The following is a 16,316-nucleotide window of genomic DNA, read 5'->3' as shown; positions in this document are numbered from 1 at the left end:
GAGGGAAGGAGTTATTTAGGACTGGGGGGGGTGGGAATGGCTGAGGGAAGGAGTTATTTAGGACTGGGGGGGCAGGAATGGCTGAGGGAAGGAGTTATTTAGGACTGGGGGGGGGCAGGAATGGCTGAGGGAAGGAGTTATTTAGGACTGGGGGGGGGCAGGAATGGCAGAGGGAAGGAGTTATTTAGGACTGGGGGGGGCAGGAATGGCTGAGGGAAGGAGTTATTTAGGACTGGGGGGGCAGGAATGGCTGAGGGAAGGAGTTATTTAGGACTGGGGGGGCAGGAATGGCTGAGGGAAGGAGTTATTTAGGACTGGGGGGGCAGGCATGGCTGAGGGAAGGAGTTATTTAGGACTGGGAGGGGCAGGAATGGCTGAGGGAAGGAGTTATTTATGCCTGGTGGGGCAGGAATGGCTGAGGGAAGGAGTTATTTAGGACTGGGGGGGGGGGAGGAATGGCTGAGGGGAGGAGTTATTTAGGACTGGGGGGGGCAGGAATGGCTGAGGGAAGGAGTTATTTAGTACTGGGGGGGCAGGAATGGCTGAGGGAAGGAGTTATTTAGGACTGGGGGGGCAGGAATGGCTGAGGGAAGGAGTTATTTAGGACTGGGGGGGCAGGAATGGCTGAGGGAAGGAGTTATTTAGGACTGGGGGGGGGGCAGGAATGGCTGAGGGAAGGAGTTATTTAGGACTGGGGGGGGGGGGAATGGCTGAGGGAAGGAGTTATTTATTATGACTGGGGGGGGGGGGTGGCTGAGGGAAGGAGTTATTTAGGACTGGGGGGGGGCAGGAATGGCTGAGGGAAGGAGTTATTTAGGACTGGGGGGGGGGAATGGCTGAGGGAAGGAGTTATTTATTATGACTGGGGGGGGAATGGCTGAGGGAAGGAGTTATTTAGGACTGGGGGGGGGGGGGGGGGGGCAGGAATGGCTGAGGGAAGGAGTTATTTAGGACTGGGGTCTTGGTAAAGATGAGTAATAGCCCCAGTACTTTAGAATACCAGCTTCAAGACAAATGTAATATGTAGAACCCATTTCTACACACCTAATAATACTCTCTTCCATGTTTGGATTTCCCGTTCTCAGTTCAAATGAGACGTGTTCCTAAACGCTATCAAAACAGTTATTCTAGTGCAGATTTAAGCATCAGGTCGTAAACGGAGATGACGGACGCACATTAAAATATCATTATTAACACAGATGTAAGGGGCCGGTGTTTTAACGGGCAAGACCGAGACGGATTCAGAGAGAAATGTGGTCAGATATTTTTACTCAGTGTTTAGCCACCCTTTAGCAACCCCTACTCCATTCCACAACACACCACAAATCTGCTGAACGTCGACACAAACACTTCAGTTCCACTTCCCCTCCTATATAAGTCATAGTGAGAGGAAGTAGAGACTGGGAAAAAGGGAGAGACAAAGAAAAGGAACATTTCTGGAAGTGTGGATATCAAAGCAAGACTTGACTTGCTGCACTGTGTAAAAACAAAATGACAGCGAGTGACTGTGTGACAACCACCCGTTCTTGTAAAGGTCTGTGTGTAGCTGGTGCAGAGGAGTCAGGCGCAGGACAGCAAAGATGAGTAAATAAAAGTCACTTTACTCAAAGTCATCAAAATACAAGAGAATTACCAAGCCCACAATACGGACCACAATACAACAAACAATCACTCACAAATACAACATGTAGAACAGGGGGTTAAATAATAAACAAGTAATTGAATACGTGAAGCCAGGTGTGAAAAGACAAAGACAGAACAAATGGAAAATGAGAAATGGATCGGCGGTGGCTAGAAAGCCGGTGATGTTGACCGCCGAACGCCACCCGAACAAGGAGAGGGACCGACTTCGGCGGAAGTCGTGACAGTTCTCTCTCTCCTCCCTACTGTAGCGACCACCACAGAACATCAACAGTGTTTATCTGTCTGTCCGTGTTGCTGAAGCTGTAACATAATTACTACCATTTATGACTGAAAAGTTCTGTTTCCGAAATCACTCACTTGTTTAGGAAAAACATTCCCTATTCCCTCAACCCTCTCTTAACGTGGCACGTATGCATCACATGCAAGTGACCAATAGGACCTGACATATAGCATATCATAATCACACCAATAAATTCGTTATAACAAACTCCAAACACCGTAACAGCATAATGGATGCAAATAAACTAAAAATGGGTGAATGTTTACTGGTTGCTCAGGAGGTAAAGGGGAAGTCAGATGTGTGGAATAAATTTGACTAGTTGTGGAAAATACTGGAGATCAAGTGTATTATGCTGGTGCTGTTAGATAAACAGGTGCTGTTAGATAAAAAAAAATATCTGACTGTTTGGAACAATGTAAACAACACAAAATAAATTATAAGCACACCAGAGAGTCTGTTGTTTTGTGTTAAGCATTTAATACAGCAAAGACTAAAAGCAGTCACATTCATTGGTGAATGCAATTTCAGAAAATGGAACGGTTTATTTATTGTTTACGCTAATTATTTGTTAAGCGTGTGTAGCGGAGGCGAAGTCAGGTGCAGGAGAGCAGAGTGTAGCAAACAGGCGTACTTTAATTCCGTTCCAAATAGACAGCACAATAAAAACATACAAGTGCCAAAACCACAGAAATAACAAAAGCCTGACACACCACATAACAATAAACAATTACACACAAAGACATGATGGGAAACAGAGGGCTAAATACATGTAGATTGATTAGGGAATGAAAAGTAGGTGTGTATGGGACAAGACAAAACAAATGGACATATGAAAAATGGAGCGGCGATGGCTAGAAAGCCGGTGACGTCGAACGCCGAACGAACAAGGAGAGGAGCCGACTTCGGCGGAAATCGTGACATTATTCAAGGGTCGCTTTGTTATTTTATTTTAAATTAACCTAATTATTATAATGAGGATCACAATAATAATAATAATAATAACAATAAGAAGGAGATAAAGAAAAGGGAGGGTTATTATTATTTTTCGGACAATTTGGAACAGTGTAAAAAACACAAAATTCATTATAAATAATACCAGAAACCTAATTAAGTTGAGGTTTCCTCTCCTCACTTTTCTTAGACAATAAGACAAGGGCTGTTTTCTCATCTCATTCTGCTGCTGCCTCCGCCTCATTGTTCTCAACACCAATATGCTGGTTAACTTTGCTATTATGCACATAGCAACATGGTCTAGGAAAAGTAGCCAATTCAACAGCACACTGATGTGTTTCAGAACTGCGGACAGCGACCACTATCCAACGCAGGTGAAAGCGCATTTGTTATGAAATAATATATTTTTTCATTTGTGTTGCACCATTGTTCTTATGTAATATAACCATAAACAATTTCAGGACTACATCTTAGACTAATGGACTGTGCCATCCCCACGGCCTGCACAATGGATCAGTCCACTCAAGACAGGCACGAATCAGACAGGTGTCACTTAAAGAAAATATTTGCCACTGGTCAACTAAAGAAATCTAGGTCAACCAACAGCCTATCGACCAAATCAAATCAAATCAAATTTTATTTGTCTCATACACATGGTTAGCAGATGTTAATGCGAGTGTAGCGAAATGCTTGTGCTTCTAGTTCCGACAATGCAGTAATAACCAACGAGTAATCTAACCTAACAATTCCACAACTACTACCTTATACACACAAGTGTAAAGGGATAAAGAATATGTACATAAAGGTATATGAATGAGTGATGGTACAGAACGGCATAGCAAGATGCAGTAGATGGTATCGAGTACAGTATATACATATGAGATGAGTAATGTAGGGTATGTAAACATAAAAGTGCATAGTTTAAAGTGGATAGTGATACATGTATTACATAAAGATGGCAAGATGCAGTAGATGATATAGAGTACAGTATATACATATACATTATATTAAGTGGCATTGTTTAAAGTGGCTAGTGATAGATTTTTGATCAATTTTCATCAATTTCCATTATTAAAGTGAGCTGGAGTTGAGTCAGTATGTTGGCAGCAGCCACTCGATATTAGTGGTGGCTGTTTAACAGTCTGATGGCCTTGAGATAGAAGCTGTTTTTCAGTCTCTCGGTCCGTGCTTTGATGCACCTGTACTGACCTTGCCTTCTGGATGATAGCGGGGTGAACAGGCAGTGGCTCGGGTGGTTGTTGTCCTTGATGATCTTTATGGCCTTCCTGTGACATCGGGTGGTGTAGGTGTCCTGGAGGGCAGGTAGTTTGCACCCAGTGATGCGTTGTGCAGATCTTACTACCCTCTGGAGAGCCTTACGGTTGTGGGCGGAGCAGTTGCCGTACCAGGCGGTGATACAGCCCGACAGGATGCTCTCGATTGTGCATCTGTAGAAGTTTGTGAGTGCTTTTGGTGACAAGCCGAATTTCTTCAGCCTCCTGAGGTTGAAGAGGCGCTGCTGCGCCTTCTTCACAACGCTGTCTGTGTGGGTGGACCAATTCAGTTTGTCCATGATGTGTACGCCGAGGAACTTAAAACTTACTACCCTCTCCACTACTGTCCCGTCGATGTAGATAGGGGGGTGCTCCCTCTGCTATTTCCTGAAGTCCACAATCATCTCCTTTGTTTTGTTGACGTTGAGTGTGAGGTTATTTTCCTGACACCACACTCCGAGGGCCCTCACCTCCTCCCTGTAGGCCGTGTCGTCGTTGTTGGTAATCAAGCCTACCACTGTAGTGTCGTCCGCAAACTTGATGATTGAGTAGGAGGCGTGCATGGCCACGCAGTCGTGGGTGAACAGGGAGTACAGGAGAGGGCTCAGAATGCACCCTTGTGGGGCCCCAGTGTTGAGGATCAGCGGGGTGGAGATGTTGTTACCTACCCTCACCACCTGGTGGCGGCCCGTCAGGAAGTCCAGTACCCAGTTGCACAGGGCTTGGAGGGTACTCTGGTGTTAAATGCTGAGCTGTAGTCGATGAACAGCATTCTCACATAGGTATTCCTCTTGTCCAGATGGGTTAGGGCAGTGTGCAGTGTGGTTGCGATTGCGTTGTCTGTGGACCTATTGGGGCGGTAAGCAAATTGGAGTGTGTCTAGGGTGTCAGGTAGGGTGGAGGTGATATGGTCCTTGACTAGTCTCTCAAAGCACTTCATGATGACGAAAGTGAGTGCTACGGGGCGGTAGTCGTTTAGCTCAGTTACCTTAGCTTTCTTGGGAACAGGAACAATGGTGGCCCTCTTGAAGCATGTGGGAACAGCAGACTGGGATAAGGATTGATTGAATATGTCCGTAAACACACCAGCCAGCTGGTCTGCGCATGCTCTGAGGACGCGGCTGGGGATGCCGTATGGGCCTGCAGCCTTGCGAGGGTTAACACGTTTAAATGTTTTACTCGCGTCGGCTGCAGTGAAGGAGAGTCCGCAGGTTTTGGTAGCGGGCCGTGTCAGTGGCACTGTATTTTCCTCAAAGCGAGCAAAGAAGTTATTTAGTCTGTCTGGGAGCAAGACATCCTGGTCCGCGACAGGGCTGGTTTTCTTTTTGTAATCCGTGATTGACTGTAGACCCTGCCACATACCTCTTGTGTCTGAGCCGTTGAATTGCAACTCTACTTTGTCTCTATACTGACGCTTAGCTTGTTTGATTGCCTTGCGGAGGGAATAGCTACACTGTTTGTATTCGGTCATGTTTCCGGTCACCTTGCCCTGGTTAAAAGCAGTGGTTCGTGTTTTCAGTCTCGCGCGAATGCTGCCATCAATCCACGGTTTCTGGTTTGGGAATGTTTTAATACTTGCTGTGGGTAAGACATCGCCGATGCACTTTCTAATGAACTCGCTCACCGAATCAGCGTATTCGTCAATGTTGTTGTTGGACGCAATGCGGAACATATTCCAATCCACGTGATCGAAGCAGTCTTGAAGCGTGGAATCAGATTAGTCGGACCAGCGTTGAACAGACCTGAGCGCGGGAGCTTCTTGTTTTAGTTTCTGTCTGTAGGCTGGAAGCAACAAAATGGAGTTGTGGTCAGCTTTTCCGAAAAGAGGGCGGGGGAGGACCAAACAATGGACCAGTCGACTAAATGGGATCAGCCCTAGTGCTTTCTCTCTCTCTCTCTCTCTCTCTCTTTCTCTCTCTCTCTCTCTCTCTCTCTCTCTCTCTCTCTCTCTCTCTCTCTCTCTCTCTCTCTCTCCCTCCTGTCTTTCTATTTTGCCCCCATCTCTCTCTCTTGCTCTCTCTCCTCTCTTTCTATTTCTCCCCCATCTCTCTCTCTCTCATCTCTCTCGCTCTCTCTCTCTCCCCCATCTCTCTCTCCCCTACTCTGCTTTCTAGACATGAAACCACAGGCAGGCATATTATTGGGTGAATAGTGACAGTGTTTCCTTGGGCCGGGTGTAGTAGGCAGATTAGGGTTAGACAGACGGACAGATAGTGGAACATTCCTGCAGGCTAATTTATGAGCTCCTGGCTCTGAAGAGGTGTCTAACTGACTAATCTACACATTAGAGGAGATGAGTCTTTCTCTGATTTCTCTCCTCCTGTCTTTCTCCCCCTGTCTCTGATTTCTCTCTCCTCCTGTCTTTCTCCCCCTGTCTCTGATTTCTCTCTCCTCCTGTCTTTCTCCCCCTGTCTCTGATTTCTCTCTCCTCCTGTCTTTCTCCCCCTGTCTCTGATTTCTCTCTCCCCCTGTCTTTCTCCCCCTGTCTCTGATTTCTTTCTCCCCCTGTCTCTGATTTCTTTCTCCCCCTGTCTCTGATTTCTCTCTCCTCCTGTCTTTCTCCCCCTGTCTCTGATTTCTCTCTCCTCCTGTCTTTCTCCCCCTGTCTCTGATTTCTCTCTCCTCCTTTCTTTCTCCCCCTGTCTCTGATTTCTCTCTCCTCCTGTCTTTCTCCCCCTGTCTCTGATTTCTCTCTCCTCCTGTCTTTCTCCCCCTGTCTCTGATTTCTCTCTCCTCCTGTCTTTCTCCCCCTGTCTCTGATTTCTTTCTCCCCCTGTCTTTCTCCCCCTGTCTCTGATTTCTCTCTCCTCCTGTCTTTCTCCCCCTGTCTCTGATTTCTCTCTCCTCCTGTCTTTCTCCCCGTCTCTGATTTCTCTCTCCTCCTGTCTTTCTCCCCCTGTCTCTGATTTCTTTCTCCCCCTGTCTCTGACTTGCTGCTGACTTTAGCTCCCTTCCTCCATCATTCTCATACTTTTTTTGTATGTCTGTCTTTCACACACACACACGCGCGCACACACGCACGCTTACACACACACACACACACACACACACACGCACGCACGCACGCACGCACGCTTACACACACACACACACACACACGCGTCCCCTTTGCTTGTATTACTGCTCACAGGAGACTTGATAAAACAGTCTGCAGGCAGAGGGGGTGTCGGGGTGCGGTGGGGTGAAGCAGGACGGTGTGGGGGGTAGGACGGGATAGGGGGATGTCAGTCGGCTTGGGAGGGACAGATGAGAGGGAACAAAGGAAGGAGGGGAAGGAGGGAGGGTCCCAGGAAGGCCTCTGTGGATTGTCAACAGTGGCTGCTCATTTCAAAGCCAGCAGATATTCCAGATGTGGACATTAGTGAAAAACACTAAAGTGCCTCGCGTCTGTCTGTGACCCAAATGACACCCTATTGCCTATATAGGGCACTACTTTTAACTGACAGACAGTGTAGAGCAGTCTAGAGCCACAGACGCTATACGTGGCAGTAAGATTACATTTACAGTTTTTCCCAATTTCTAAAACACAATTTTGCAAACTAGGCTGGTTTTATCAAAATACTTAACACAATTCACAAAACCACACACTCAAACTGCAAAGTACCTCATAAATCCTGCAAAATTAAGCACTGCAACCAAAACTACATATAGCATTATCAAAATCAAACGTTTGCACGAAATGGCACACACTTCATTCATATTACCAGATTTTTGTCTAACCAACTACACACTGTTGTGCATAATGAAAAGCACTCTCATCATTAGTATGCTTTGCCATAATACTAAAATAGTTCAAATTGTAGAAAATTCTTCAGATGCACAGAATTATTTGCAGATACACACACATGCTGTTGAAACATTTTATTTTTTCACCAAACAAGTCAGTGCAACATATGCACAGCAGATATATTTACATTGGACTGAACAAAAATATGCTCACAAAAAAAACAGTAAACTGAAAAAGAAAATTGCAGAAAAAATTAGCAGAAAAAATATATAGAAAAAAAGAGGCAAGAAAAATAATTATGCAGCATCTTGCCGCACAGCTGGGTCTGGCCACAACGCCTCGTCCACATCACAGGCCACAGCTGGGTCTGGCCACAACGCCTCGTCCACATCACAGGCCACAGCTGGGTCTGGCCACAACGCCTCGTCCACATCACAGGCCACAGCTGGGTCTGGCCACAACGCCTCGTCCACATCACAGGCCACAGCTGGGTCTGGCCACAACGCCTCGTCCTTATCACAGGCCACAGCTGGGTCTGGCCACAACGCCTCGTCCACATCACAGGCCACAGCTGGGTCTGGCCACAACGCCTCGTCCACATCACAGGCAATATCTTCCCTTGCCAGACATCGAGGGAAGAAGCGCCTTGAGTGCCTTATCCATCCCTGAATCCCACCCACATCAATCTCATCACATGCCTCTTCCATAGCCTGCACAAGAGGCATGCGCACAAAGGGCTGCCGGTCGTATACCTTCCACCGCCATGCCGAAAATATCTCTTCTATGGGGTTCAGAAATGGTGAGTATGGTGGGAGGTATTGCACGAGAAATGGTGGGTGGTCAGCAAACCAGTTTTGGACTGGGGCTGCACGATGAAAGCTCACGTTGTCCCATACTACAACGTACCGGGTTCTTTGATGGTCTGCATCATTCATACGCTCTGGTGGTATGAGAATGTTGTGGAGTCTGTCCAGAAATGTGAGAATATGGGCTGTGTTGTATGGTCCAAGGTTGGCATGGCGGTGAAGGACACCATGCGTATTGGAGATGGCAGCGCACATTGTGATGTTCCCACCACGTTGGCCAGGAACATCTATAATGGCTCTGTGGCCAATGACGTTTCTCCCCCTTCTTCTGGTCTTTGCTAGGTTGAACCCAGCCTCATCTATAAAGATGAACTCATGTGGGATTGCATGAGCATCCATTTCCAGTACTCCCTGAAAACAAAGAACAAAAGCAGTCAATATGGTGTTATCCAGTACACTGGGAAACAATGTTGCGTGTAGTGTACTGCAGTCAATATTGTACTTACATCCACATATGCTTGTCTGACCTCTTTGTTTCTTTGAGAGTTTCTCTCAAACGGCACCTTATAAAGTTGTTTCATTCTGATTTGGTTTCGCTTGAGAATGCGAGCCAATGTGGACAGACTGACTCGTTGAATGTTGTTGAATATGGTGTTGTCTTGGATGATGTGGCTTTGAATTTCTCGTAATCTGATTTCATTATTTTCCGAAACCAAGTTTACAATGGCAGCTTCCTGTACCCCGGTGAACATTTGGCCCCTTCCTCCACCATGGTTGCGTCTCTCAGTCCTTTAGAAAAACAAAAAAACAAAAATATAGGGCTTGGACAATGCAGCCTAAAGATATTTCCCCCACACTAGAGTAAATTCTACAGGAAATTTGTGCAGTTAGTGTATGACATCAGCCATTCATTAAGTAAACAGGTGTCACCCAACTGATACACTATGACATGGGGTGTACTACATAGTGTGAAAGAAATGTTGGTTACATACCTGTACTCCAGTCTAAATGTCCGGATGACACAGGCGACAGTAAAACGGCTCAAGTTGGGCTGCACTCTCTGTCCAGCCTCTCGCATTGTCAGCCCATGGTTGATGACATGATCAACTAAGGTTGCCCTGATTCCATTTGAAAGTTGTTGTCTTCTTTGGCCATGAACTCCTCTAGCAGCTCTACCCCTACCTCTCACTCTTCCTCCCCCTCTTATTCTCACCCTCCCTCTTCCTCTTCCTCTCTCTGCAACAGCTTCCATTGTTGTTGTAAAACAAAAGGTGCTCACCTGTGGTCTTTTCATAGTGCTTACTTCCTGATTGAAGTGGTAACAATTAACCATTGAGGTGTTTGGCCAGGTGGCACATGTATTGGCCAATTAGCTCATGTAGTGTCATTTTGAATGGCAGTGTTTTGAAATGGCAAACATGTGACTTTATGTCAGATTGTTGTGTCTTATGCAGAGAACTGTGTGTGCATTTAAAAAGTGCCATTTTGAATTGCAAAATGTGTGTAAAGCAGAAAATGTGTTTAGACTTTTGGAGACTTGAGAAGAGGTTTTGCTCTCTGTGTGTCAGTTTAAATAATTGTGCTGTGCATGTCATTTTAGTGTGTTAGCAATTGGAAAAAACTGTAAAGGATAGTCAATCATGCCATTAAACGGGTCTGTGTGGTTCTGAGTGGTTCAATACTCTCCTTTTCCAGGGACCAGAGATCCAGGGAGGGTGGCCAGAGTGACCCAGCTAACATCCATCAAAACCCTCATGGAAGTCTAACCAGCGAGGCCTGGGGTTGGTTAATCAAGTTTAAACCATCCAAAATAATGGCCTGTAATCTGTAGCAAACAAGGGTGATAGGCACCTCCCAACTAGTGCTGGGCAAAAACTATACTATGACCTAAATAAATGAAAGAAAGGCACATGGTGTAATACTGTAATCTGAGTCAGAAAGAACGGTCATCTTGGGTTGGACAGAACAAAGTCATTCTAATTTGTAACTGAACCACAACTACTTGTGTGTATTTATGCTTTCATAGGTTTGGCAAACATTTACATTGACCCTAGTTTTGAAACCACATTTAGTTACAGTATATACAGACAGAGTGGAGTTCAGTATAGTATAACAGTCCACTGTTCTCTTTTGAAGACTGGGGGATTTTGTGTATTACTGTGTGTGTGTGTGTGTGTGTGTGTGTGTGTGTGTGTGTGTGTGTGTGTGTGTGTGTGTGTGTGTGTGTGTGTGTGTGTGTGTGTGTGTGTGTGTGTGTGTGTGTGTGTGTGTGTGTGTGTGTGTGTGTGTGTGTGTGTGTTGAAGTCAGGATGATTGTGTACATTAGACCAACTAGATAATGGGTGTATTACTTTGAGAGGAACCCTGTCAGGTTGTCTAATGTGTTTATATAAAGAAACGTTGTCTATAGTGTATCTCTTCCCTATGAGGGAAAGCTGGTACTTTAGATAGATGGCGAGAGCATTCTTTGAAAACAAACACAGTATTACATTGTGAGAGTTCTTTATCCTTACCCGTGCGCAGAGAAGAGAAGAGAGGAGAAGGAGAGGGGAAAATAGATGAGAAGAGGGGAAAATAGATGAGAAAAGAAGAGAGTAGGAGGAGGGGGAAATAGCTGAGAAGAGAGGAGGAGAGGAAAAATAGATGAGAAGAGAGGAGGAGAGGGGAAAATAGATGAGAAGAGAGGAGGAGAGGGAAAATAGATGAGAAGAGAGGAGGAGAGGGAAAATAGATGAGAAGAGGGGAGGGGAGGGGAAAATAGATGAGAAGAGAGGAGGAGAGGGGAAAATAGATGAGAAGAGAGGAGGAGAGGGAAAATAGATGAGAAGAGAGGAGGTGAGGGGAAAATAGATGAGAAGAGGGGAAAATAGATGAGAAAAGAAGAGAGTAGGAGGAGAGGGGAAAATAGATGAGATGAGAAGAGGAGAGGGGAAAATAGATGAGAAGAGAGGAGGAGAGGGAAAATAGATGAGAAGAGAGGAGGTGAGGGGAAAATAGATGAGAAGAGGGGAAAATAGATGAGAAAAGAAGAGAGTAGGAGGAGAGGGGAAAATAGATGAGATGAGAAGAGAGGAGGAGAGGAAAAATAGATGAGAAGAGAGGAGGGGAGGGGAAAATAGATGAGAAGAGAGGAGGTGAGGGGAAAATAGATGAGAAGAGAGGAGGAGAGGGAAAAATACATGAGAAAAGAAGAGAGTAGGAGAGGAAAAATAGATGAGAAGAGAGGAGAGGAGGAGAGGGGAAAATAGATGAGATGAGAAGAGAGGAGGAGAGGAAAAATAGATGAGAAGAGAGGAGGAGAGGGGAAAATAGATGAGAAAATAAGAGAGTAGGAGAGGGGAAAATAGATGAGAGTAGAATGGAGGAGGAGAGGATAATGAGAGGAGAATAGAGGATAGCCCTTGTGTTTCTAGGAAGGTCAGTAGTGGTACAGCCTGTGATGAACATCTGATCCACGAAATGAAGCGATGTGATAACATCAGGGGAGAGCAATTCTGTAAACACCTTCCATATGCCCTCCTCCACCTTCCCTCTTTCCTTATCTTCTTTATATTCCTGCTCTCCTCCTTTTCCACCCTCCTCCTCTCCTCCTTCTCCCCCTCTCCTCCTCCTCCCCCTCTCCTCCTCCTCTCCTCCTTCTCCCCCCTCCTCCTCCTCCTCTCCTCGTTGTCCTCCTCTCCTCCTCCTCTCCTCCTTCTCCCCCCTCCTCCTCCTCCTCTCCTCATTGTCCTCCTCTCCTCCTCCTCCTCCCTGTTTTTTGTTTAATTGAGGCACAGAACCTCCTGACTCCTGGACGTTTCAATTGAGGTAAGGGTTTGATCTTACTGGTTGCTTGACAGCCCGCACCCCTGGGGGGCTAAGGAGCGAAGTAGGGGGAGGAGGGGTGATGTTGTGCCCGCATGTGTCCCCAATTACCCAGCTGGAAATGAAAGGGTGCAGAAGATTTATTCCGAGGTGCTTCTCTCGACAGGAATAAAACACCTAATCAGCCCCAGACCAACTGCTAGTTCTAACACACACACCCACACACACACACGCACGCGCACGCACACGCACACGCACACACACACACACACTCCTTTTACATCCACCACTACACTCCACAACCACAGCCTACCATCTCCAACCCTACTTTCCACCGTTCCACAATCCTCTTCTCAACCCCTCCATTCTGCCCTCTACCGTGTACTGTGCAGACACGTCTTCAGATCAGGCTTTAGGAAGCCATCTTTTCTGGAGACTACTACTGGAGACCAGACCACTACTGGAGACCAGACCACTACTGGAGACCACTGCTGGAGACCAGACCACTACTGGAGACCAGACCACTACTGACCAGACCACTACTGGAGACCAGACCACTACTGGAGACCAGATCACTACTGGAGACCAGACCACTGCTGTAGACCAGACCACTACTGGAGACCAAAGCATTGCTGGAGACCAGACCACTACTGGAGACCATTGCTGGAGACCAGACCACTATTGGAGACCAGACCACTACTGGAGACCAGACCACTACTGGAGACCAGACCACTACTGGAGACCAGACCACTGCTGGAGACCAGACCACTACTGGAGACCAGACCACTACTGGAGACCAGACCACTACTGGAGACCACTACTGGAGACCAGACCACTACTGGAGACCACTACTGGAGAGCAGACCACTACTGGAGACCAAACCACTGCTGGGGACCAGACCACTACTGGAGACCACTACTAGAGACCAGACCACTACTGGAGACCAGACCACTACTGGAGACCACTACTGGAGACCAGACCACTACTGGAGACCAAACCACTACTGGAGACCACTACTGGAGACCAAACCACTGCTGGAGACCAGACCACTACTGGAGACCAGACCACTACTGGAGACCAGACCACTACTGGAGACCAGACCACTACTTGAGACCAGACCACTGCTGGAGACCAGACCACTACTGGAGATCAAAGCATTGCTGGAGACCAGACCACTACTGGAGACCAGACCACTACTGGAGACCACTACTGGAGACCAGACCACTACTGGAGACCAGACCACTACTGGAGACCAGACCACTACTGGAGACCACTGCTGGAGACCAGACCACTACTGGAGACCAGACCACTACTGGAGACCACTGCTGGAGACCAGACCACTAGTGGAGACCAAACCACTACTGGAGACCACTGCTGGAGACCAGACCACTACTGGAGACCAGACCACTACTGGAGACCACTGCTGGAGACCAGACCACTAGTGGAGACCAAACCACTACTGGAGACCACTACTGGAGACCAGACCACTACTGGAGACCAGACCACTACTGTTTACATGATTATTATTAACAACTATAGCCATCGCCACATTCTCTAGACCTGGCATATTGATGGAGGGGATGCAACAGGAACAATATGGTGAGGTGCGGAGCGGTGTTATATTGAATCAGGAATACATTTAATCTCCTTCAGACTCAGCAAACTGGCAGATTTCACTGCTAGGCCCAACAGGAAATGAGGTAATACAATAGAGATCTTTGTGCGTGTATTCTCACTCAGCGTCTCTCTCTCTCTCTTTCTCTCTCCCCTTTTTCTCCTTCGCATTCTCTCTCTCTCTCTGTCTCTCTCTCTCTCTCTCTCTCTCTCTCTCTCTCTCTCTCTCTCTCTCTCTCTCTCTACCCTTTTTCTCTTTCGCATTCTCTCTCTCTCTCTCTCTCTCTCTCTCTCTCTCTCTCTCTCTCTCTCTCTCTCTCTCTCTCTTCCCTTTTCTCTTTCTCTCTCCCCTCTCTCTCTCTCTCTCTCTCTCTCTCTCTCTCTCTCTCTCTCTCTCTCTCTCTCTCTCTCTCTCTCTCTCTCTCTCTTTCTCTCTCGCTCTCCTCTTTTCTCTTTCTCTCTCCCCTTTCTCTCTCTCTCGCTCTCCATCTCTCTCTCTCTCTCTCTCTCTCTCTGTCTCTCTCTCTCTCTCTCTCTGTGTCTAGGTCGCTATCCCTCTTTCTATTGTCTGGACTGGATATGGTAGAGTTATTTTGTTCAGGAAGGTTTTTCAGTAGGATATTCAGTGGCAGAGCTAGAGTTGGTAGGAGGTGAGATGAGAGGGTGAGACTGTTTCAGGGAGGTGAGCAGGTTGAGCAGGAGTTGGCCAACGCTGGGTGTATACTTACTGGCACCTGGAGTCTTCAGTGCACCAGAATAAAGAGAAACAGTTCACTTCTACTGCATTCAGTCAACCTACCGCAGGGAGTGAGAATATGTAACTACCTTTCCCTCTCTGTCCCCCTCTCCCGTCTTCCCTTGTTACTATTTCTACCATAAACCCATGAGTCCTTAACCAGATCCAGGTTTCCTCCATACTCTCCTCTCTCTTTGTTCTACTGTTGTCAGAAGCCATGTTCAGGGCCATGCAGACACGGTTGGATGAAGTGTTTCCTAAAACGTATGGCACATTTCAGTCTGAAATCACTTTGGTACTACTGTGGACCTTCCATTCTGTACATATAGAGATCTAGTGCTGTGGTATTAACATCAGACACGTTGACATTGTGCCTAAGAGTTCTCCATTAGTCACTCATGTTTCAGGACCCATAAAATACCTGCACAGCCTCTGGCATGGCCCCTTAAGCCTGACTAAAGTCCATCTCTTCTCTCCCCTCACTGGGACAGTGTCAGGCCAGGTGATGCCTGACTAGAGTGCATCTCTTATCTCCCCTCACTGGGACAGTGCCAGGCCAGGTGATGCCTGACTAGAGTCCATCTCTTCTCTCCCCTCACTGGGACAGTGCCAGGCCAGGTGATGCCTGACTAGAGTCCATCTCTTCTCTCCCCTCACTGGGACAGTGTCAGGCCAGGTGATGCCTGACTAGAGTCCATCTCCTCTCTCCCCTCACTGGGACAGTGTCAGGCCAGGTGATGCCTGACTAGAGTCCATCTCCTCTCTCCCCTCACTGGGACAGTGTCAGGCCAGGTGATGCCTGACTAGAGTCAATCTCTTCTCTCCCCTCACTGGGACAGTGCCAGGCCAGGTGGTGCCTGACTAGAGTCAATCTCTTCTCTCCCCTCACTGGGACAGTGTCAGGCCAGGTGATGCCTGACTAGAGTCAATCTCTTCTCTCCCCTCACTGGGACAGTGCCAGGCCAGGTGATGCCTGACTAGAGTCAATCTCTTCTCTCCCCTCACTGGGACAGTGCCAGGCCAGGTGGTGCCTGGCGCAGAGCCCTCTTCTCACATTTTGACACAGATCCATTAGACGGGGATCGGAAATCTCCTAAATGGGATCCTGTTTCTGTTCACGTCTCGTTCTGTCCCTCACCTCACACTCCTTTACCTCCTTCACTCCCTCTTCCCTCCCTCCTTCCATCCCTTGATCTGGTTATCACTCCAACAAATCCTCTCCATTAAGACACACAAACATGCGCGTGCGCACACACACACACACACACACACACACACACACACACACACAGTCTTACATTTCTAACCAATTTAGGACTCCTCACATTTACATACCTTTTTAGGACCCTGCTTTCCAGACATCATAGAAGTACAGAAATTACACTCATGAGCTAGAAAAAAAATCTAATATGAGGAAATCACCGAAAGTTGCTGACTTCTTGAAAAAAGTTCACTTGTAAGTTTTACCACCTACTGGAGA

The 16,316-nt window shown here is 47.1% G+C and overlaps 1 protein-coding gene across 1 annotated transcript in view; it reads left to right on the top strand.

The window, feature by feature from the left end:
• Positions 1-16,316, top strand: part of ror1 (receptor tyrosine kinase-like orphan receptor 1) — a 246,609-nt gene that overhangs the window by 125,096 nt on the left and 105,197 nt on the right. The window lies entirely within an intron of this gene.

This window comes from Salvelinus alpinus, chromosome 16 (genome assembly GCF_045679555.1).
Source record: "Salvelinus alpinus chromosome 16, SLU_Salpinus.1, whole genome shotgun sequence".
Classification (NCBI taxonomy): Eukaryota; Metazoa; Chordata; class Actinopteri; order Salmoniformes; family Salmonidae; genus Salvelinus; species Salvelinus alpinus.
The sequence above is the reverse complement of the archived record's forward strand: the minus strand, read 5'-3'. Positions and strand labels throughout refer to the sequence as shown.